This window comes from Scyliorhinus canicula, chromosome 3 (assembly GCF_902713615.1).
Source record: "Scyliorhinus canicula chromosome 3, sScyCan1.1, whole genome shotgun sequence".
Taxonomy (NCBI): Eukaryota; Metazoa; Chordata; class Chondrichthyes; order Carcharhiniformes; family Scyliorhinidae; genus Scyliorhinus; species Scyliorhinus canicula.
The window spans coordinates 171,222,992-171,246,828 of NC_052148.1; the positions used below are offsets into that span (position 1 = coordinate 171,222,992).

Sequence of the window (23,837 nt, forward strand, 5' to 3'; positions counted from 1 at the left end):
TGGGAGTTTGGAATTGAAAATTAATTTGAAAAAACTGTAAATGGTAGTATAGTTCCTCCCACTAAATTGCTGTATGCTTCATCATATGGAGCGTTCGGAACTGATTTTTCTTCTTCCATTAGTGTCTGTAAAAGCTTGTTTAATGTTTACATGCAGAAAACACTGATTTTCAGAAGTTCTGGCGTTGCGGTTTATTTCCTGCAGTACTTTTACCACAAGTGGATCTCCTGAGCTCAGCAGCAGCAATCAAAATCCTTATTGATTTGACAGAACAGCAGGATATGCCATTTTGTGAGATACAAATATTCACAGCAACAAAATGAAACAGTAAAGCACTTCATTTCACTTCTGTTTCCCTGACTTTGTACACAGTCCAGATACAAAAATAAAGGCCCATAAATCTGTTAGTGTCATGCCTGATTTACAGGTAAAAACCAGACCCCTGGAGATCCAATATGGGGAGTTGAACGTGGGTTCATTCCGTGCCCAATATGCGTCACCAGCCATATTGTTAAAAACTCCTGTATTTTGACACTTCTGCCCATACCCTGAAAACCCACTTGGGGAGAGAGGGGGGAGGTGGGCTTGGGCGGGGGGGGGGGGGGGGGGGGGGGTGGTTGGAGGTGACTTTGAAGGGGTGGGGGGTAGGTTAATAAGACCATAAGACATAGGAGTGGAAGTAAGGCCATTCGGCCCATCGAGTCCACTCCACCATTCAATCATGGTTGATTCCAACTCCATTTACCAGCTCTCTCCCCATAGCCCTTAATTCCTCGAGGAATCAAGAATTTATCAATTTCTGTCTTAAAGACACTCAATGTCCCGGCCTCCACCGCCCTCTGTGGCAATGAATTCCACAGACCTACCACTCTCTGGCTGAAGAAATTTCTCCTCATCTCTGTTCTAAAGTGACTCCCTTTTATTCTAAGGCTGTGCCCCCGCGTCCTAGTCTCCCCTGCTAATGGAAACAACTTCCCTACGTCCATCCTATCCAAGCCATTCATTATCTTGTACGTTTCTATTAGATCTCCCCTCAACCTCCTAAACTCCAATGAATATAATCCCACGATCCTCAGACGTTCATCGTATGTTAGGCCTACCATTCCTGGGATCATCCGTGTGAATCTCCGCTGGACCCGCTCCAGTGCCAGTATGTCTTTCCTGAGGTATGGGGCCCAAAATTGCTCACAGTATTCTAATGCTTTGATGCTTCACGGTAATTGTTAAAACACAGGCATTTCAGTAGGGAATATGGTGTATGGCAATAACGCAGTGTTTATCTGCCCAATTCCTCATAGTCTCGAGAAGTGGAGAGTATATATCTGGATTCAATTTTAGGCTCTTCTGCAAATCCATGTCACTCTATTGTATTCTGGTGTATACCAATATTGTATTATCACTCTATTACTAAGTAGTTTGAGATGCAACATTCGGAAAAACGGATATTAAACATTATAATACACATTGAATTTCTATTTATGTAAAGTCATGCTTGCTCTCTTTGACTTTTTCCTCTGCCAATCTAAATAGAATTATTTGTTCTTATTCTTTCATGGGAAATAGGCATTATTGTCTAGGTGCGCATTTATTGTCCATCTCTAAATGCCTTTGGAAAAGTAGTGCTGAGCTGTCGCCTTCAACTGCTGCTGTCCATGAGGTGTAGGTACGCCCGCAGTGCTGTTAGGAGGGAGTTCCATGGAATCTACAGTATGCAATCATGATACCATATTAGAATATTATCCATTTATTTGTTAGAAGAGAATCAACACCCCAGTGTCACAAGCTAGACATAAATCCATAGTTTAGGATTTTAGGAAGGAAAACTGTGGACGTATAGGACCCTGTCTATTTGGCTGGTCCCATTCTCCATGCAACATGATGGAGCCTAGATATTGGTCATGTGATGCCTATTTTACTGGTGCTGCACAGTCTTCAACATGGCAGGCAGGAAGTGCACACAAGTCTGAGAGGGTTGCCATATCAGATGTGGACAAATGTGTGTTATCCTTTACCCACATCTGAAATGGGCAGAAGGCACTTTGCCTATGCAGGTGACGGACCCAATATTTAAGTCCCCACTGCAACATTTTCCTGGAGTTTATCATCAGCATCGAAGCAAGGGGGCTTGTCACTGACCATGAAGCGATCTCTGTGATGGTGAAGTGATACTGCAGCTGATTGCAGCATTGGAGATCCACACCATGGGGAAACTGGCTTGTTGCCATCAGGCTGCCCTAGCAATCAATCACATCAAAGGATTCTCACAGACACCCAAGCAGAAAACAAACAGCAGTAAATAAAATATAAAGGTTACATGGAGCAAATTAAAGATTGGGAGATTCATAAGGGGGAAAAGTAAAAACTACAATATTCTGAGAAAAATTTATTAGAAATATTTTTTAAATTTAGTTTAAAAAATCTACAAATTTGTAACAACAAATTTTTACATTTAACAACACTCCTTGACTTTAATTTTTTTCTCAGATCCAGTTCTGTTGTTCGTCACACCTTACGTTGGCAGTTTGATATCTTCAGGTAAAAATTGGTATATGTTGTGTCCATTTGTCAATCATAAAACAAGATCAAAGCACACCAGATTATCAGCGGGATGACCTGTGACCAATATGGCCAGGCATTGGTCCCCATTGTTTGGCATCCCAGGCAGATGCCTGAAACAAATGATAGACCCCTTCAAAATGTTAATGAGGGGCCTCACCATTGAAGGAAAATGAGTTATTAACAAGTGGGGCAGGCATTGGGTTGACCACATTTGCAATTCTTCAGCAGCCACCGATAAAGTTAAGTTTAAATAACATGAAGGAACACGCACCCTGTTTAATCAAGAAGGTGCAGGCTTGCCTCCTCAAAGCCATAGGTATTAAAGTAGACCCCCAGACTCACTGTTAACCAAATCATGGAATAATATCAGGTGGTACGTAAAAAGAGCAGTCGCTTTGCTGTTTCTCATTTTTCGTTATTGCCCAAGTGGAATTTATATCCTTATTTCGTCTCCCTGTCAGGAAACCATTTGCCAATTCTCCAAACTAATCCTGGAGTCTCCAGGAAAGTAAGGACCATACCTCTTGGGCACTGATGTGAAAATACCAGGAGAAAAACATGGCATCAGAAAATTGCATATTTTTCATGTTCTTTGATTACTTTCATTTAATTACTAGGACATTGGAAATGGCTAGAAAAAAAGCTCTTTGACTTTGCAGAGCAGTTGGAGAAAGTAGATCATGTGATGAAACCTTCAGAAATATGCCCACCACAATCTGCAACCTGAGTGAGGGGGATCAGGTCAGCAGCCAGAGGAAGTGACTACATTAAGGTCAGAGAACAGAGGAAGTGGGCAGCAATGAGAGGGGGGAGGTAACAGAGATAGCAGGGCAACAGTGAAACAAAAGATTAAGCAATAGATTAAACTTTCAACTAAGTGTCAGGGCAAAGCAAGTATAGAGCATGTATTGGTTGGTCACACAGGAAGGAGGTAATCCATTTCCAGCAGGCTAAATTGTAAATCAATCTCAATGAATGGACATAAGTGTGCAGGCTTTCTCTGGGCAGCATTCTCTGCTTCCCACCAGAAGTGGGGATTGTGGTGGCCAGTGCACTAAATTTGACGTGATGGAAAATGGTAGTTTCTGTGGTGAACGTATGCTACTGTACTGTGTTGTATTATGTTGATGCCCTTGTGGACTCTGCCTGTGGCTCCGCCCCCTCGGGGGTGGTATATAAACCTGAAAGCCAGTAGGTGGCACACAGTACAGAGCAGTCGCAGGCAGGCACAGATCTAGCGTATTAAAACCACTGTTCACTTCTACTCATCGTCTCATAAATTCATGGTCGCCAAAAGGCCAGTTTCCTGCCAGCAGGATATTAGTTTGAATTTTGTTCTCCTAACATTGATGGTGAGTTAAACGCAATTCTTGTTTCCCACTAATCAATATCGGGAACCATTCGTTTGCGTCTCACGAACGTTCCTTAAAAGAATCATGTTCTTCCTCCAAATTAACTGTCAGCCAGTGGCCAATTAGAAAGGTCTATTTCCTGACTGTACATAGATCATAGCGATCATAGATCATAGAATTTACAGTGCTGAAGGAGGCCATACGGCCCATCGAGTCTGCACCGGCCCTTGGAAAGAGCACCCTGCCCAAGCCCACACCTCCACCCTATCCCCGTAACCCCACTTAACCTTTTTGGACACTAAGGGCAATTTAGCAAACCCGCACATCTTTGGACTGTGGGAGGAAACCGGAGCACCCGGAAGAAACCCACGCACACACGGGGAGAACGTGCAGACTCAGCACAGACAATGACCCAAGCCGGGAATCGAACCTGGGACCCTGGAGCTGTGAAACAACTGTTCTAACCACAATGCTACCGTGCTGTTCCCAGCAACTTGACAGATAGCGAGGAAACACAGCCCTCGGTCAGATGCCCAGGATTGAACCAGGACCTTTAGATCTTCAGTCTAATGCTCTCCCAACTGAGCTATTTTGGCTGGTACTGGGCTATTTTGACTGGTACTGAGCTATTTCGGCTTGTGATGTGCACCTGCCTTGCTTCCTTCGAGGCTAGTAGGTGCTGCGTTTGCCTATCTTTAGGAGCATTGCTGCATGCTTTCAGGTGCCAGTAGCACAAGCTCCACCAAGTCTGGGAATGGGAGGCAACATCCCAAAATGTCAGGATGCATATGGCCTCGAGAATGGAAGGGGTCAAGTCGACAAAGGGCACAGGGAGGTCAACATTAAATGGTTTGGGGGGGAGAACAAGAATATCCACAGAGACAATGATGGGTTCAAGGGTTATGGGGAGGCTGAATATTGATAAGAGGAATGGGAATTATGAGGCAATGAGGATGTAGGAGGATGGGAAGAACTTGGTGGAAGGCGCTGGATAAACTGTACACAGTCATAAACAACTATGAAACAGAACACCCGGAGGCCTTGTTCATTGTGGCCGGAGACTTCAACAAAGCCAACCTCAAGAGAGTACTGCCAAAATTCCACCAGCACATCTCCTGTCCCACCAGGGGCGACAACACTCTTGACCACTGCTACTCAAAAATCAAGGGCGCCTACCGTTCCATCCCCCGACCGCACTTTGGGAAATCAGACCATAAGACTGTGCTCCTTCTCCCGGCTTACAAGCAGAAACTCAAGCGGGAGAATCCAGCTAAGAAGGTTGTGCAGTGCTGGTCCGAGGAGACAGAAGAGCTCTTACGTGACTGCTTGGAGACAGTGGACTGGTCCATATTTAAGAACTCAGCGGCTAACTTAAATGAGTATGTCACCACCGTCACAGACTTCATCAGCAAATGTGTGGACGACTGCGTGCCAAAGAAAGCAGTACGTATGTTCCCCAACCGGAAACCATGGCTCAACCGCAAGATTGACTCCCTACTGAGGGACAGATCTGAGGCGTTCAAGGCAGACGACCCTGTCCTATACAAGAAATCCAGGTATGACCTCCGCAAAGCCATCCGAGATGCCAAGAGAGAATATCAAACTAAGCTAGAATCACAGACAGACTCTCGGCGGTTGTGGCAAGGACTAAACAACATAACGGGCTACAAAGCGAAGCCGAGCAGTATCTCTGGCAGCAGCGCACCCCTCCCCGATGAACTTAATGCATTCTATGCTCGGTTTGAGCACGTAACCAACAATCCGCTATCGAGTGCCCCAGAAACCCATAATTCATCCATACCCATCATCACAGTTTCCGAAGTCAGATCGGCCTTCCTGAAAGTGAACCCACGGAAGGCGATGGGCCCGGACGGGATCCCTGGTCGTGCACTCAGAGCCTGCGCATACCAGCTGGCAGAGGTATTCACAGACATCTTTAACCTATCCCTACTCCACTCCGAGGTCCCCACCTGCTTCAAGAAGACCACCATCATACCGGTACCAAAGAAGAACCAGGCAACGTGCCTCAATGACTACCGCCCGGTGGCCCTGACGTCAGTTGTAATGAAGTGCTTCGAGAGGCTGATCATGAAGCGCATCACCTCCATACTCCCGGAACGCCTTGACCCACTTCAATTCGCATACCGTCGCTACCGGTCCACATCAGACGCCATTTCCCTGGCCCTACACTCATCCCTAGAGCATCTCGAAAACAAGGACTCCTACATCAGACTCCTATTTATTGACTACAGCTCCGCCTTCAACACCATAATACCAGCCAAGCTCATATCAAAGCTCCAAAACCTAGGACTTGGCTCTCCACTCTGCAACTGGATCCTTGACTTTCTGACCAACAGACCACAGTCAGTAAGAATGAACACCAACACCTCCTCCACAATAGTCCTCAATACCGGTGCCCCGCAAGGCTGCGTACTTAGCCCCCTACTCTACTCCCTGTACACACACGACTGCATGGCAAAACTTGGTTCCAACTCCATCTACAAGTTTGCTGACGATACGACCATAGTGGGCCGGATCTCGAACAACGACGAGTCCGAATACAGGAGGGAGATAGAGAACCTAGTGGAGTGGTGTAACGACAACAATCTCTCCCTCAATGCCAGCAAAACTAAAGAGCTGGTCATCGACTTCAGGAAGCAAAGTACTGTACACACTCCTGTCAGCTTAAACGGAGCCGAGGTAGAGATGGTGAGCAGTTTCAAATTCCTAGGGGTGCACATCACCAAAAATCTATCCTGGTCCACTCACGTCGACGCTATCACCAAGAAAGCACAACAGCGCCTATACTTCCTCAGGAAACTAAGGAAATTCGGCATGTCCACATTAACCCTTACCAACTTTTACAGATGCACTATAGAGAGCATCCTATCGGGCTGCATCACAGCCTGGTATGGCAACTGCTCGGCCCAGGACCGCAAGGAACTTCAGAGAGTCGTGAATACCGCCCAGTCCATCACACGAACCTGCGTCCCATCCATTGATTCCATCTACACCTCCCGCTGCCTGGGGAAAGCAGGCAGCATAATCAAGGATCCCTCCCACCCGGCTTACTCACTTTTCCAACTTCTTCCATTGGGCAGGAGATTCAGAAGTCTGAGAATACGCACGAACAGACTCAAAAACAGCTTCTTCCCCACTGTCACCAGACTCCTAAATGACCCTCTTATTGACTGACCTCATTAACACTACACCCTGTATGCTTCATCCGATGCAAATGCTTATGTAGTACATTGTATATCTTGTGTTGCCCTATTATGTATTCTCATGTATTTTCTTGAATTCTGTTTAATTCCCTTTTCTTCCCATGTACTGAATGATCTGTTGAGCTGCTTGCAGAAAAATACTTTTCACTGTACCTCGGTACACGTGACAATAAACAAATCCAATCCAATCCAATCCAATAATAGGGTGGCCGGAAGCTGGTCTCCAAGACCAGGCCTACAGCACCGTTTTTCGAGCTCACCTTACAGGACAAAATTAGTTGAGATGGGGTCTCTGGATGTGTGGCAAGAGCTCAGCACAGAAATTCTGAGCCGATTGAAGAGGCACTCTATAAATGTCCTGCTCAAACCATGGGTGCGATTTAATGGCTTTGTTTCACCTGACTTGGTGACACAACGAGGGCGTTGAATCTCACGAAAGACCTCACCAGTGCAGGAAACGATGTAAAGCACCTCAGTGAGGGGTTCCTCGCCAAGGTCCCAAAAAATAACAAATTGCCGTTAAATAGTGGTGTTGGTCTTGGTGCTGCAGGCCCCCCCCCCCCCCCCCCCCCCCCCCCCACACACACACACACACACACACTAAATGTGTCTAAAATGTGACTCTGTTTCTGTTGTTAAATCATGCCCATGGAGAGCATGGCTCAGCAGACTGCTGGACTCAAGGGTCTAATGCTCAGTGATTAAAATTGGCTCCTTCGCGAAAGGTGCCCATTCAGCCGAGAACCCACCATAAGTAAACTTGATGGATTTTAGGTGCTGTGACGCGTATGATCACAATTGGCATCTGATCATTACAGAGGCATGTGAGAATGGTTGTAAAAAGAAAAATCAATGACCACGTCTGCTGTGCAGAGACAACATGGGTCCTAGAAGCCACCAGGTTCCCAGTGTATTAGCCATGGCATTCAAGGCACAATGCTTGTAGTCATACTTAAGTGCAATGATTGGTTATCAGTAGCATTGTCAAGGTCATTGGAGGACAACCAACACAAAACTTACTGTGGTTCCTAGGAGTTGAGTCTTTTGACCCGAAGGAAGACCCTCATTGTGAATACGCAGTCACTTGGGAGGGGAAATCTCAGCTAGGTGTCGTCCTCCAGGATGATTTCAGCCTGAAAGGGGTGGCTGTGGTATGCTGGTGTACAGCCTGAGGGAAAATCAAGGGTTGGAGAGTATACCATTCAATGGGAACTACCATTGATTGTTCAATTGTATCCATTCAATAAAACAAGGAGGAGTGGAGATTCATGTTTCAGACAACGTTGCCTTGTTGACAGCTTGGATTAGAATGAGGAGAAGAAGGGCCCATTCCTGGTTGGCACAGAACACGGAAGATCGTTATAATAATAATAATAATCTTTATTGTCAGAAGTAGGCTTACATTAACACTGCAATGAAGTTACTGTGAAAAGCCCCTAGTCGTCACATTCCGGCGCCTGTTCGGGTACACAGAAGGAGAATTCAGAATGTCCAAATTACCTAACAGCACATCTTTTGGGACTTGTGGGAGGAAACCGGAGCACCCGGAGGAAAACCTCGCAGACACGGGGAGAACGTGCAGAGTCAACGCAGACAGTGACACAAGCCGGGAATCGAACCTGGGATCCAGGAGCATGAAGCAATAGTGCTACCCACTGTGCTACCGTGCATTATCCTGAGAAACAAGGGCCAGCAGAGCCCTAGTAAGACCAAGATTCTGACAAGGAGGGTCCAAATCCATGAAGACATTTGGTGTGGCCAAGGGCCTACAGAAAACACAACCCATAGATGGAGATGAGTGAAAGATGCCTTTGCGTGTCCAAGGGTGTGGTAGCTCACATTTGCCACATTCTCTGTGAGGAACTCCTACCACACAGACTTGGAGGGCATCCAATGCTGGTTGCTCTGAAGGTTACCGCGACACTGAACTTGTTTGCAAGCAAGGGCTCCACTGAGGACTTATTCAGAATTTCACAATCAGCGACAGACGGCTGCATAACTGATGCCCTTTTCAATAAAGCTCACCATTATGGGGCAGCAGGGTAGCATGGTGGTTAGCATAAATGCTTCACAGCTCCAGGGTCCCAGGTTCGATTCCCAGCTGGGTCACTGTCTGTGTGGAGTCTGCACGTCCTCCCCCTGTGTGCGTGGGTTTCCTCCGGGTGCTCCGGTTTCCTCCCACAGTCCAAAGATGTGCGGGTTAGGTGGATTGGCCATGCTAAATTGCCCGTAGTGTCCTAAAAAAAGTAAGGTTAAGGGGGGCGTTGTTGGGTTAAGGGTATAGGGTGGATACGTGGGTTTGAGTAGGGTGATCATGGCTCGGCACAACATTGAGGGCCGAAGGGCCTGTTCTGTGCTGTACTGTTCTATGTTCTATGTTCTATGTGTAGTACCACGTGGATGACACAAGCCAGGCTGCCAGAGTTTTGGGATTCACTGCAATCTCAGGTTTTCCACAAGTGCAAAGCACCATCAACTACATATTTGTGACCTTGAGAGTTCCCTGGCAGCAGCCTGTGAGCTTCATTCATTGAAAAGGATTTCACTCTCTGAATGTACAGCTAATTTGTGATCACAGAACGCACATCCAACATGTTTTTGCAAGGTAGCCGGGAAGCTTACACGACTCATATATTTTGAGTCACTCCCAGGTGCCAGAGATATTTGAGGAAGCTCATCCCTTAGAGGGTTGGCTCCACAGTGATAAGGGTAACCCCCAGAAGACGTTGCTAATGATGCTTGTTTTTCAGCCATAGAGTGCAGCAGAGGAAGGATATAATGCTGCACATTCAGCCAAAATGTCCTTAATAGAGCAAACTATTGTCACTTAAAGATGCTATTGACCTTTTATTGACGTCTTCAGATGTTTGACCTAGGCCAGCATGTTTGGGTGGCAGGACCTCCTGCTCCCATCCCGAGGAAAGAAGACCTCCTGCCTTTCCTAGACGTCCTGGTAGAGAATCACCAGGGAGGCCTCACTGAACTGTGGGCCAAAGGTTTGTTTTGTTTGTTCACCATGGTAATGAAGATGTTCACAACACACCTGGCTTGCAGTAGTGAACGTCTGTGAGTGCCGTTTAAGTGTGCTGCTAAGACCTTCGGCTCCGTGAAGTAAGGACAGAGTGGATGAATCCCTGCCCACCCACCAGAAGATTTGATGAGCTCCTCAATGGCGCATAATTAGCAATCTGGAAAGTGGAAAATTGGGCACAAAAATCAACCTCGCTGTCCAAAGGGAATCATATCAACTTCCCCGTCCATCACCACACTTGCTTCCAGAATGGTAAATTATGCCCTGTATAATGTTGGTCCAAAGATGTGCCAAAATATAAAGGAGGACAATTTACCCCCAGAATGAACCAAGGGGCAGATGTAGTATAGCACTCCCTTCAAAGGCATGACTGGTACCCTGTTTCTTCTTTTTGACCTCACCAGGTGAGGTGAGTTGAAATCAAACTATTGTTTTTTAAAATTAATTTTTACAGGATGTGGGCATCGCTGGCTTGGCCACTATTTACTGCCCATCCCTAATTCCCCTTGAGGAAGTGGTGGTTTGCTGCTTTATTGAACCGCTGCAGTCCATGAGGTGTAGGTACACCCAGTATGCTGTTTGGGGAGGAGATTCCAGGACCTTGAAACAGTGACAGTGAAGGAATGATGATATATTTCCAAGTCAGGATAGTGAGTGACTTGAAGGGAAACATCCAGGTGGTGGTGTTCCCATGTGTCTGCTGCCCTGTCCTTCCAGATGGTAGTGGTCTTCAGTTTGGAAGGTGCTGTCTTGGTGCATCAGTGAGTTCCTGCAGTACATCTTGTAGATGGTACACACAACTGCCACTGTTCATCGGTGATGGAGGGTTTGAATGTTTATGGAAGGGATAGCATTCAAACTGGCTGCTTTGTCCTGTTTGGTGTCGAGCTTCTTGAGTATTGTTGGAGCTGCACTCATCCAGGCAACTGGAGAATATTCCATCACACTCCTGACTTGTCTTTTGTGGATGGTGGTCAGGCATTGGAAAGTCAAGAGGTGAGTTACTCTTCGCAGAATTCGCAGCCTCTGACCTACTTTTGTAGCCGCGGTATTTATTTGGCTGGTCCGGTTCAGTTTCTAGTCAATGGTAACCACAGGGTGTTGATTGTGGGGGAATTCAGTGTTGGTAATGCAATTGAATGTCAAAGGGCAATGGTTATATTCTCCCTTGTTGGAGATGGTCATTGCCTGGCACTTGTGTGGCACAAATGTTACTTGCTACTTGCCAGCCTAAGTCTGGATATTGTCCAGGTCTTCCTGTATTTGGACATGGATTGCTTCATTATCTGAGGAGTTGAGAATGGTGCTGAACATTGTGCCGTGCAGTCATCTGCGAACATGCCCACATATGACCTTGTGATGGAAGGAAGGTTATTGATGAAGCAGCTGAAGATGGTTGGGCCTAGGGCACTACCCTGAGGAACTCTTGCAGTGACATCCTGATATGATTGACTTCCAATCACCACAACCATCTTCTTTTGTGTAAAGTAAGACTCCAACCAATGGGGAGTTTCCTCCTTGATTCCCATTGACTCCTGTTATGCTGGGGCTCATTGAAGCCACACTCGGTCAAATGCTGCAATGATGTCAAGGGCAGTCACTCTCCCCTCACCTCTGGAGCTCAGCTCTTTTGTCCATGTTTGGACCAAGGCTCTAATGAGGTCAGGAGCTGAGTGATCCTGGCGGAACCCAAACTGAGCATCATTGAGCAGGTTCTTGCTAAGCAAATGATGCTTGATAGCACTGTTAATGACCCCTTCCATCATTTTACTGATGATCAAGAGTAGATTTAAGGCGTTGATTATTAACTGGATTGGATTTTGTGTACAGGGCATACCTGAGTAAATTTACACATTGCCGGGTAGATGCCAGTGTTGTAGCTGCACTGGGACAGCTTGGCTAGGGGCACAGCATGTTCTGGAGCACAAGTATTCAGTACTATTGCCGGAATATTGTCAGGCCTGTAGCCTTTACACTATCCAATGCCATCAGCCGTTTCTTGATATCACATGGAATGAATATAATTGGCTGAAAACTGGCATCGGTGATGCTGGGGACCTCTGGAAAAATGAAAAATGAAAATGAAAATCGCTTATTGTCACGAGTAGGCTTCAATGAAGTTACTGTGAAAAGCCCCTAGTCGCCACATTCCGGCGCCTGTCCGGGGAGGCTGGTATGGGAATCGAACCGTGCTGCTGGCCTGCTTGGTCTGCTTTATAAGCCAGCGATTTAGCCTTGTGAGCTAAACCAGCCCCTTAGCTAAACCAGCCCCTTGGGGAGGACAAGATGGATCATCCACTCAGTATTCCTGGCCGAAGATTGTTGCAAATGTTTCAGTATTATCTTTTGTACTGATATACTGGGCTCCTCCATCATTGAGAATGGGGATATTTGTGGAGCCTCCTCTTCCAGAGAGTTGTCTAATTGTCCATCATTATTCATGACTGGATGTGGCAGGAAGGCAGAGCTTAGATCTGATTTGTTGATTGTGGAATGAATTAGCTCTGTTTATCACTTTCTGCTTATGCTGTTTGGCACGCAAGTAGTCCTGTGGTGTATCTTCATTTGATACCTCATTTACAGGTATGCCTAGTATTGCTTCAGTGTCATGTGAGAGTACCTTTAAGAAATGGGTGTTTAAGAAATATACCTTTAAGAAATGGGTGTTTATCAGTGATGTCAGAGTGTGGGTGGAGCTGGGATTTCTGTCAGCTTTTTACTTTTGTTTTAGGCTGTTTGCTGCAGTGTGTGTTTTAGTTTCATTTTCAGAGCTGGATAGTTGCAGTCACAGCCAGAAGGGATATTAGTCTCTCTCTCTATAATCTAAAAACTGTAAATCGATCCTTTGGTGATTTAAAACTAATAACTGCTCTCCGTAGTGACTTTAACCTGATGTGCTTCTGTTTAAAAGTTTTTTTTAAAAAGTCCTATGAATGTTAAAATTACATGCTTAAGGATTACTTAGTGTTGTATTTTTTGGGGGTTGTATTTGAATTTATGGTTGCTAAGATGTTCACTGTATGTTTTAAAAAGGTTTACTTGAGTTCATAGAATAAACATTGTTTTGCTTTAAAAAATACTTTTCCATTTCTACTGTCCCATACCTGTATAGTGGGCCGTCTGCACCCCATACCACAATCTATTAAAAGTTGTGGGTCAGGTGAACTCCATGATACACTTTGGGGTTCTCTAAACCCTGGCCCCATAACATCAGGCATGTCCTTCTGCACTCTTCATTGAATCAGGGTTGATCGCCCGGCTTTGTGGTGATGGTAGAGTGGGGCATATGCTGGACAATGAGGTTATAGATTGAGTGCAATTCTGCTGCTGCTGATGGCCCACTGCACCTCATGGATGCCCAGTCTTCAGCTGCTAGATCTGTTTGAAATCTATCTCATTTAGCATGGTGGTAGTGTCTCACAACACGATGGAGGGTATCCTCAATGTGAAGACGGGACTTTGTCTCCACAATGACTGTGTGGTAGTCTCTCGTACCAATACTGCCATGGACAGATGCATCTGCGGCAAGACAGTTTGGTGTGGATAAGGTCTAGTATGTTTTGCCCTCTAGTTGGTCCTCTCACTACCTGTCACAGACCCAGTCTAACAGCTATGTCCTTTAGGGCTCGGTCAGCTTGGTCGGTGATGGTGCCAGCAAGCCACTCTGGATGATGGACATTGAAGCTCCCCACCCAAAGTATATTTGCACCATGCCTCATTCAGCGCTTCCTTCACTGATTCATGAGCTGAGGGCGCATCGAGGAGGTAGTCAACAGGAGGATTCCTAACTGATGTTTGGCCTTGTGCCATGGGAATTCATGGGGTCCAGAGTCGATGCTGAGGATTCACAAACAACTCCCTCCAGACTGTATACTATTGTGTTGCTACCTCTCCTGAGTCTGTCCTGCCGGTGGGACAGGACCTACCCAGGGATGGTGATGGTGGTGCCTGGGACGTTGTCATGAGGTATGATTCAGTGATTATGACTATGTCAGGCGGTTGTTTGTGACTCAGGAGAAAGCAGAAGGATTTAATTTCCTTGCTACTGAATACATTTAGTTTGATTTTTATGATCTTTCCTCTCCCTTCTTCATTCTTGTTATCTTCCTGAAGCACTGCTGCCTTCTCCCAGTGCCAGGTCAGTAGCAAGGGAGTGAGAGTTTGGTTTATGGACAGCATCTTATCTTGATATTCTTTTGCCTTTTTTAGTTGGTTTGAGAGGGATTGTATTTGTCCCTCCTGGCAAGCATCTTAGTATCCTCAATGAACATCGATGAAAACAAAGAACGCAGATTGAAAATTATGATATGCATACTTGAATCTGAGACTCATCCTCCAACTCCTGAAATCTCAAAATTGCATAGGATCCCTTATAAAGGGAACTCTAAATGTTACAAACATGTCAGTGAAAATAAAATCAGTAACAATTTCATAGATTTTCATAGAATTTACAGTGCAGAAGGAGGCCATTCGGCCCATCGAGTCTGCACCAGCTCTTGGAAAGAGCACCCTACCCAAGGTCAACACCTCCACCCTATCCCCATAACCCAGTAACCCCACCTAACACTAAGGGCAATTTGGACCCTAAGGGCAATTTATCATGGCCAATCCACCTAACCTGCACATCTTTGGACTGTGGGAGGAAACCGGAGCACCCGGAGGAAACCCACGCACACACGGGGAGAACGGCAGACTCCACAATTTTCAGTAGTAGTTCAGTGTTAATTGCAGTAAAAAGAAAATTAAAAGTACATTTAGGGCTGACAATATACTTATTATGACAGAAGTTATTTGATGTATTTGTCTTCTTTGCATAGTCTGAACGATAGTAAATGCTGCTGATAATATGACTGTGTGAGTAATTGTGCATTTTTACCGAACATCTGTGGAACGATGATCTCTGTAAAATCAAACATACCTTTATCCTTATCCTACTGCCTTCCATGTGTGGTCAAATAAGCAATGTAATCTGTCTGTAATGCATGAATTACATTAGATATAGTTCAGGAGCTTGAAAGATTATGGTGATAATGTCATCTTGCATTGCCAAAACCCTGCTGCACGACTTGACTGAAATTGTGAAATAAGGAGATTCAGATTAAATAGAGGCTGTTGCTCAGTTTGTGTTTCATTTTTGTTCCTCAAACACAAAGCAGGCATTTTGCTTTATATAAACCCTTGTCATTGCATTTTCAACACTTCTATTTGCTTATGCAGACTCCCAAGAATGGAGCTTTCATTACATTTTTGCAGAGGTTATCTTCTTCACCCACTTCAGCGAGAAAACAGTTTTGTTTGTGGGGTTAAAATGGTTTCTTTCCGTCCTGGGGATGTGCTTTTATTTTCGGCATCCCTCATAATGCTATATCAAAACAAGGCCAGAATGTCATGCACCCCACACACAGCACCGCCCCGCCGCCCGGTCTTCCTGGCGGGTTTTGAGAGTGCCGTGGAGTATTCAAATATTCAAATATGAAATTGCATGAACGGGATTCCCTCAGGCTCATCCGGAATTGGAAGCTATTTTATGGGGGGACAGGAGGGAGGTCCACCCTTGCCCCAATAAAGACTCTTCTGTGGCCAATCAGTAGCCAGTTAGAGGCTCTTTTTTTTAGGTTGGCGCATGAATGGCAGATCTCCGGGGGGGGGGGGGGGGGGGGGGGGGGGGGAAGGGGGGAGATGTGAGAATGAGTAAAGTTGGATTTCGGGCAGTAAGGGCTTCCATCAAAGGCCCCTTAACTCTGGCTCCCTTTTGGCCACTGCAGCCGGTAGGGGCTGGAGAGCTGCCTGCCAATCAGATAGGCTGGTAACTCACCAAAGCGGCACTTCAACCTTTTGCCAACCAACGTGTGTCGGAGCTTGAAATGGCAGCAGGTCTTTGGCGTCGACGGGAATGTTTTTGAGCCAAGCCCCCCGCTATCCTAAAAAAATCAGGCCCATGTTTTCTACTCTTTAGTCTCTTCTGAGTCATATTGTCCAACTGAGAGGTGTCGGTGGATAAGTGACGTACTCTAAGGCCTGTACCAATCAGTACTTTGGGGAAATTTATCCGGTTGGAATTTTGTGAGCTCTATTTTTGGACTGGGCATTACGAATCATGACCCGCCTACTCCTGTTTGCATCGAGGTGGCCTGCATATACATTTAGTGCACTCATCTTATCTACATGATTGCAGCACGTGGCCAAATGGCACTTTTGTTGCTTCCTCCTTCTACGCCTCTGCACCTTGCAGTAGGCTGATTAGTGTTTTTCAAAGGACTCTTCTTAAAAGGTAGATTGCCTCTCTTAAAAAAAGGCTGCAGTGAATAATACTGGTGGAATTTGAATGCTGGAAAATTGAACACCAGGGCAGAAAGAGGGGTCCAGGGTGATAGATGCAGTCCTGGAGATGTTAGTGGTATCCCTGGCAGGAGAGATGCCATGGCTCTGAGGGGTGCAGAAGTTCTTCAAGGACAAACCCAAATGGGAGCACGAGCAAGTGTCCATATAGGCCAATTCTTAATGTTTGGACCCGATGACACTTAGCAGCAGTGCCACAAGAAGTCTGTGCCCTAATGTGGGCGTTCAAGGTCACATTGTTCGATACACCACACCCTTATTACTGATCCATCAGCAGCCCCTGGAACCAGGACTCACACCTAACATCCAGATGCCAATGATACTAACCTCAAACCCACCTCTTCCTGCATCAACATTGTTCCAGCTATTCAACTGTGGCAGCGCATCTCCCAATCACACTGTTGGATAGTCAAAGGCATTTTACCTTCTCTCTTGCAGGACAAAATGGCGCATAATAAAAGGGAGAAGGACAGAGCTGATGGGAAATCGGGATGCCTGCATCTCCTTTGCCCGACAGAGGAGATGGTTCTCCACAACATGAGATCAGAGCCTGTGTCATCCAGTGTTCCCGAGACCATTGAGGATGAAGGTTATGCTCGAGCCTTATGCTCCTTCTCAATTCCCAACAAATCCTCATCCTGCTGTCAGGGATAATGAGCAAGCTGCTGACGGTGTCACCATGAACACCTATCCCCCTCTAAATGTCCCCTTCTGGCTCCTGCTCTCAGACACTTAAGAACTGCCTCTTGCTCAGCCACAGCTGCCCCAGGAGGAAGAGGGAGAGCCACAGCACTGTTAAAGAAGCTCTTTCACCTGATCTGATTCTCACAGCCTCCAACTCATAGACTGGCACTGCGTGTGCCTGACAGCTTAGTTATAGAGTTTGGTTCAGCTGAGGCACCCAGCAATGAATAGGCACCACCCAAGTTAGGGGTAATGGGTGATTTGTGTGCCAACTCACTGAAAGGCAAGGTTGCAATACAGGGATATCAAATGCAGGCCTCAGTGGGGTGACATGCACAAGAATGCTGATGGGTAAAGGCATTGAGATGCTGGGTTCATTGATTGGCCTGCCAGACAGCCTCCTGTCATTGTCAAGGAGTATGGCAGAGTCCTGCTCCAACTTGGCCGAGGTTAAGGCATGGAGCTTGCCCTCTCCACAGCCTTTGGACCATCTACCTGTGGTGCTGCCAACCAAAAGGCAGTGCTCCCTTACCTGTTGCAGCCTTTGTGTGGACAGATCACCTATCCTATCCATAGAATTCCTACAGTGCAGAAGGAGGCCATTTAGCCCGTTGAGTCTGCACCGACCCTCTGAAAGAACACTCAACCTAGGCCCACTCCCCTGACCTATCCCACAAAACATGGACATCTTGGACACGAAGGGGCAACTTAGCATGGCCAATCCACCTAATCTGCACATTTTTGGACAGTGGAAGGAAGATGGAGCACCTGGGGGAGAATGTGCAAACTCCACCCAGGCCGGAATTGAACCCGGGTCCCTGGTGCTGTGAAGCAGTGGTGCTAACCACCATGCCACCCACAAATGTCCTCTGCCATCCCTGTGAGAATGCAGCAATACTCTTTGACAAATCTAGGATTTAACCCTTGCACATCCAACAACTCTCCAGAATACCTCCATATATTTCAATAACTGAATGTCTTAAAAATGATTTCACCTCCTATTTCGGTGCTGGTTTTTAATGAAATGCTCACAGGCCCATTTTGCAGCCTCGTGCCTGCTGATTGATGAATGACAAGTGAATTCATTGCTTGCACCTGTGTGGCCCAAATTAGGCATCCTGGCATTGAAACAGCTGTGCAACATCAAGATAGAGCTCCTTCATCGCTTTCTGGTGTGCGCTGTATGTCCATCTTTTGTGACAGAACACCACCACAGGCCCCAGAGGAAGTGGCTGTCAGCATCTCTTATTCCAGCAATGTGGCCCTGGGCCTCCAGCAGCATAATGGCAAAGAATTTTATGCCTATAATATTAGAAGAAAATTAAAATCGCTGTTAAGCAGCCCTTAAAAATATTCCCTCTTTACACCTCACTGTACAGTATTGTGCAGGTTAGGTGGATTGGCTATGCTAATTTGCCACAGTACCAAAAGATTAGGTGGGGTTACAGGGGATAGTGCCTCGGTAGGGTGCTCTTTCAGAGGGTCAGTGCAGACTCAGTGGGCCGAATGGCCTCCTTCTGCACTATAAGGATTCTATGATTACAGTCTCTGTGCTGCCTATTTAGTGTGCTAAGGAAGATTTCTACAGTATAAAACTGTGAAAAACATACCTTTCTGTGATTTTCTTTCCCTTGTATTCTCAAGGTTACCCTTAGACAAACTGGGATCTCAGTCTAATATAACCTACATAATTCAAATCTGCCAAATTATGCCAGATGGCATTTCTATGGTCCTCACTGCAGAATCCGACAGGCAAGAAACACTCATTAGACACGTGGCAGGATACAAAGAAAGCAATTTATTAATCATAGCATGTACAGTGCAGAAGGAGGCCATTCGGCCCATCGAGTCTGCACCAGCTCCTGGAAAGAGCACCCTACCCAAGGTCAACACCTCCACCCTATCCCCATAACCCAGTAACCCCCACCCAACACCAAGGGCAATTTTGGACACGAAGGGGCAATTTAGCATGGCCAATCCACCTAACCTGCACAACTTTGGACTGTGGGAGGAAACCGGAGCACCCGGAGGAAACCCACGCACACATGGGGAGAACGTGCAGACTCCGCACAGACAGTGACCCAAGCCAGAATCGAACCTGGGACTCTGGAGCTGTGAAGCAATTGTGCTAAACTCCTAAGCAGTCATCCTCCCTGACCTGCACCCAGCCCAGGGTTTTTATACTGTGGAGCCTTCCCTGGTAAAGGGGAAACTCCACCCCCAATTACCGGGGGAGTTCATACTCGTTATGAGTTAATGGGAACCAGATGGTACACATCCCAACTTCCCAGGGAATCATAACACTCACCACACAGGAACCACCGTGTTCCGTGAAGCATTTGATCATTCTGATCTACATTATCCTTGTATTCAATTTTAAACTAGCTCTTCTTTAAAGCAACTCAGTGACATGGAATTGGTCACTTTTACTTATTAATCAAGTACCTTGTGCTTTCCTTTTTTCTCTGGTCTTGTTTGAGGCCAGCAATTGTACATTTGTGACTTCTACTCTTTCACACTTGCAAATCTAAATATTCTGGTTCTATCAGTATTATCTGTCTTTTGAGAACCAACCTTTTCTCCTGTTCATTTGAACGCTCGCTATTGTTGCTCTGGACAGCAGCCGAACCCAACCCAGGCCATGAACCCCTGACCAAACCCAAACCGACCCAATACGTCCAACTCCACCCACTCCACCTAATCAAAGGCCTTCTCCGCGTCCATCGCCTACTACTTCTACCTCCTGCCTCTCCGAGGGCACCATAATAACATTAAGCAGCCTGTGCACATTCGCCAACAACTGCTTTCCCTTCAAAAATCCTATCTAGTCCTCCCCTAACACCCTGGCACATAGTCCTCTATTCATGATGTCAACACCTTCGGCAACAACTTCATATCAACATTAAGCAACGATATTGGGCAGCACTACCCACACTGCTCCGTGTCCTTATCTTTCTTCAAAATCAGGGAGATGTATTTCTGCGACAATGTGGGGGGAAGCTCCCCCCTTCCCCTCACCTCATTGTACGTCCTCTCTCGCAGCTCTGCACCAAACTTCTTATAAATGTCCACTGGAACCCATCCGGCCCTGGGGTCATCCCTGCCTGCATCTCACCCACCCCGTCTATCGCCTCCCTCAGCCCGATCGGAGCCCCCAATCCTTGCACCCCCTCCTTCTCCACCCTGAGGAACTCCAACCTATCCAGGAACCGTCGCATCCCCTCCTCTCCAGGCCGGGGCTCCGACTCATACAGCCTCCTGTAGAAGGCCGCAAATACCCCATTCACCCCCTCTGGGTCCGCCATCACCTTAGCCTTCTCATCCCTCAGTCTACTAATCTCCCTCACCGCTGTCTGCTTCCCCAGCTGGTGGGCCAGCATCCTACTCGCCTTTTCCCAATATTCATACACTGCTCCTCTGGCCCTTTGCAACTGTCCAAACACCTTCTCAGTGGACACTAACCCGAACTCCATCCAGAGCCTCTGCGTCTCCTTTAACTAGCCCGCCTCTGGCACCACTGTGTACCTTTGATCTACCTTCAGAATCTCATCTACCAGCCTGGCCCTCTCCTCTCGTTCCACCCTCTATATGCCTGAATCAAAATAAATTCACCCCTAACTACCACTAAATTAGGGTTAGGGTTAGGCCTCCAACAGCATGGCGGCCTTGACCTCCCCCTTACCATTCAGTTCCACCGTAGCCCCGAATGGCTGCCCTCACCCGCTCACATACCCCCTCATTCGCCAAATGCCCCACATTCAACTTCCACTTCGGCTGTTGGGCCTCCCCCTGAACCACCCACAAATCCACCCAGTGTGGCGCATGGTCGGAAACCACTATCGTTGAGTATTCCAAGTTGGCCACCCCTGCCAGCAGTGCCTTATCCATCAAAAAGAAATCAATCCGAGGAGTACACCTGGTGCACATATGAGAAGTACGAGAACTCCTTCACCCTCGGCCTCCCAAACCTCCATGGGTCCACGATCCCCCATACGATCCAAGAACCCCCTCACCTCCCTAGCCACTGCCGACATCCTCGACAACGTAAGACTCGACCAGTCCAACCTCGGATCGAGGACCGTATTGAAATTGCCCCCCATAATCAGCCTATGCCCCAGGTCCGGGACCCTTCCTAACGCCCACTTCATAAAGTCCATATCGTCCCAATTTGGGGGCATAAACATTCACCAGGACTACTGGCATCCCCATCAATTTCCCACTGATCACCACATATCTACCCTCCCAGATCAGCCACAGTACTCCCCACCTCAAATTCCACTTTCTTATTAAGCAACACCGCCACTCCCCTTCTCTTCATATTCAGCCCTCAGTGGAACACCGGCCCCACCCATCCGTTCCTCAGCCTCATTTGGTCCCCAATTTCTGGTACGCCTCCTGAAAAAACACAACGTCTGCCTTCAAACTCCTCAGAAGCGGGAAAACATGCGATGCTTAACCGGTTCATTCAACTCTCGCATGTTCTACGTGACCAGCATGGTTGGGGGGGGAGGGGGGGGCCCTCCTCCATACCCCTTTTAAAGCCAGCCCATGGCCCATGTCTCACGCACCTCTTCAGACCCGCCCCAGACGTCCGCCACAATCTCTCCCTCCCCAACTGGCCACACCAACCACACCCATGTCAGCAACACCCCCCCCCCCCCCCCCCCCCCCCCCCCCCACACGCAAACAAAGAAACAAACCATTTCCCATGCCCCACGCCTTCCTCCTGGAAACCGACCACTTCACTCCCATTAACTAGCCCACCTAGCTGGCATTGTGGCCCCCACCCAAGGCCTCTGATTCACACTCACAAACCACCCCTCACCCCAACTCTCCCAAAAATGAACAAACAAAGAAAAACAAAAGGCACACTCACCATCACCACTCTCCAGTGTAAACTGCCCCAATCCACCCAATGTGCTCCACAATTTACACAGAATTCATCTCCAGATTTCAATGTCCTCTAAGCCCATGGTCTCTCATAAAGTTAATCACCTCCTGCAGTAAGTCAAAATAAAATTCCTGCTTTTGATGCATCACCCACAAGCGAGCAGGGTACAACATCCCGAATCTTACCCCCTTCTTGGAGAGGGCAGCCTTTATCTGATAATATGCGGCCCTCCACTTTTGAACATAGAACAGTACAGCACAGAACAGGCCCTTCGGCCCTCGATGTTGTGCCGAGCAATGATCACCCTACTCAAACCCACGTATCCACCCTATACCCGTAACCCAAGAACACCCCCCCTTAACCTTACCTTTTAGAACACTACGGGCAATTTAGCATAGCCAATCCATCTAACCCGCACATCTTTGGACTGTGGGAGGAAACCGGAGCACCCGGAGGAAACCCACGCACACACGGGGAGGACGTGCAGACTCCGCACAGACAGTGACCCAGCCGGGAATCGAACCTGGGACCCTGGAGCTGTGAAGCATTTATGCTAACCACCATGCTACCGCGCTGCCCCACTTTGCCAGCTCCGCACCCAGATCTTCGTAAATCTGCAGCTCACTCCCCTCCCGGGTGCACTTCTTGGTCTGCCTCACCCACCTCAAGATCTCTTTAACCAGGAACTGATGCAGCCTCATCACCATCGCCCTCGACGGCTCCCCACCTCTCATCCTGTGAGCCCGATCCACCTCGCGGGGCCGGTCAAAGGCCTCCTCCCCCATCAGCTTCTTCAATATGCTCACCACAAACTTGGCGGTCTCCGCAACTTTGATGCCTTCAGGCATACCCCCGATCCTCCGATTCTGCTTCCTGGAGCGGTTCTCAAGGTCCTCTCGCTTCTCTCTCAGCGTTTTCTGGCTTCTCGTCACCATCCCTATCTCTGCCTCCAGCAAGGTCAGCCGATCCTCATGCTGCACCACCGGCTCCTCCACCTTCAGGATCGCCAGGCCCTGAGCCTCCGACCTCTGCTCCACACGTTCAATCGCTGCCTGATGGATCCACCACCTTGGCCAATTCCTCCAAGGCCTCCTTCCTCTGCTGCTGGAATTTGCCATTTGGGAATTCAACCAGTTGCTCCATCGACTACTGGGAGGACCACAGCCCTCATGCTCTCTGCCGTCTTCAGCTGTGTCGCACGACAAACACTTTCCTGCTCCAATTGCTCTCCCTCGTGGCACTTCCCATCCGATGAGCCACACACCAGTCCCACCAGAGGAGTATTACATTCGCTGGACACTCGCGCACCTTTTGCCCTTGGCCCTCAAACATCACACAATTTGGTGGGGAAGAACCGAAAAAAATCCACCTTGAGTGGGAGCCACCAAATGTGCGACCCCTCACTCCATGGTCACCACCAGGAGTCCCGTTTCTAAATCATCTTTGTCATGCTTCATTTGACTTCCTCCAATAAATCAATTTCCTTTTGAAGGCAAGTTGCCTATTGCAATTTTTGAAATATGACTCTTCACTGAGTTGGATGGGAATTAAATAATACTCCTGAGCTGACCGTTGCCTGATAAGCAAGCAGATCTTTTATTTTTCAATGGGATCTCCATTCAGTGTCAATTCCACAAAAATACTGTATGACTGAAATATTGTTCAGGTTCTCCAAACGCCCACGGGCTCGAATTTAAATAAAACGTTGGGCCTTGATTAATCAATTTTGGGCTAGCTGCAATGCCTAGCCATCCATA

The 23,837-nt window shown here is 47.4% G+C and overlaps 1 protein-coding gene across 7 annotated transcripts in view; it reads left to right on the top strand.

Moving 5' to 3' along the window:
* The window catches only part of mapk10 (mitogen-activated protein kinase 10), a 307,215-nt gene that overhangs the window by 28,332 nt on the left and 255,046 nt on the right, over window positions 1–23,837 (top strand). For 2 of the 7 annotated variants that reach the window (XM_038791761.1, XM_038791759.1), the window contains exon 2: window positions 2,485–2,535. The exons of the other annotated variants lie outside the window; for them this stretch is intronic. The gene's annotated coding sequence lies outside the window, so the exon portion shown is untranslated. The remainder of the gene's footprint in view (window positions 1–2,484; window positions 2,536–23,837) is intronic. 7 annotated transcript variants of the gene reach the window in all.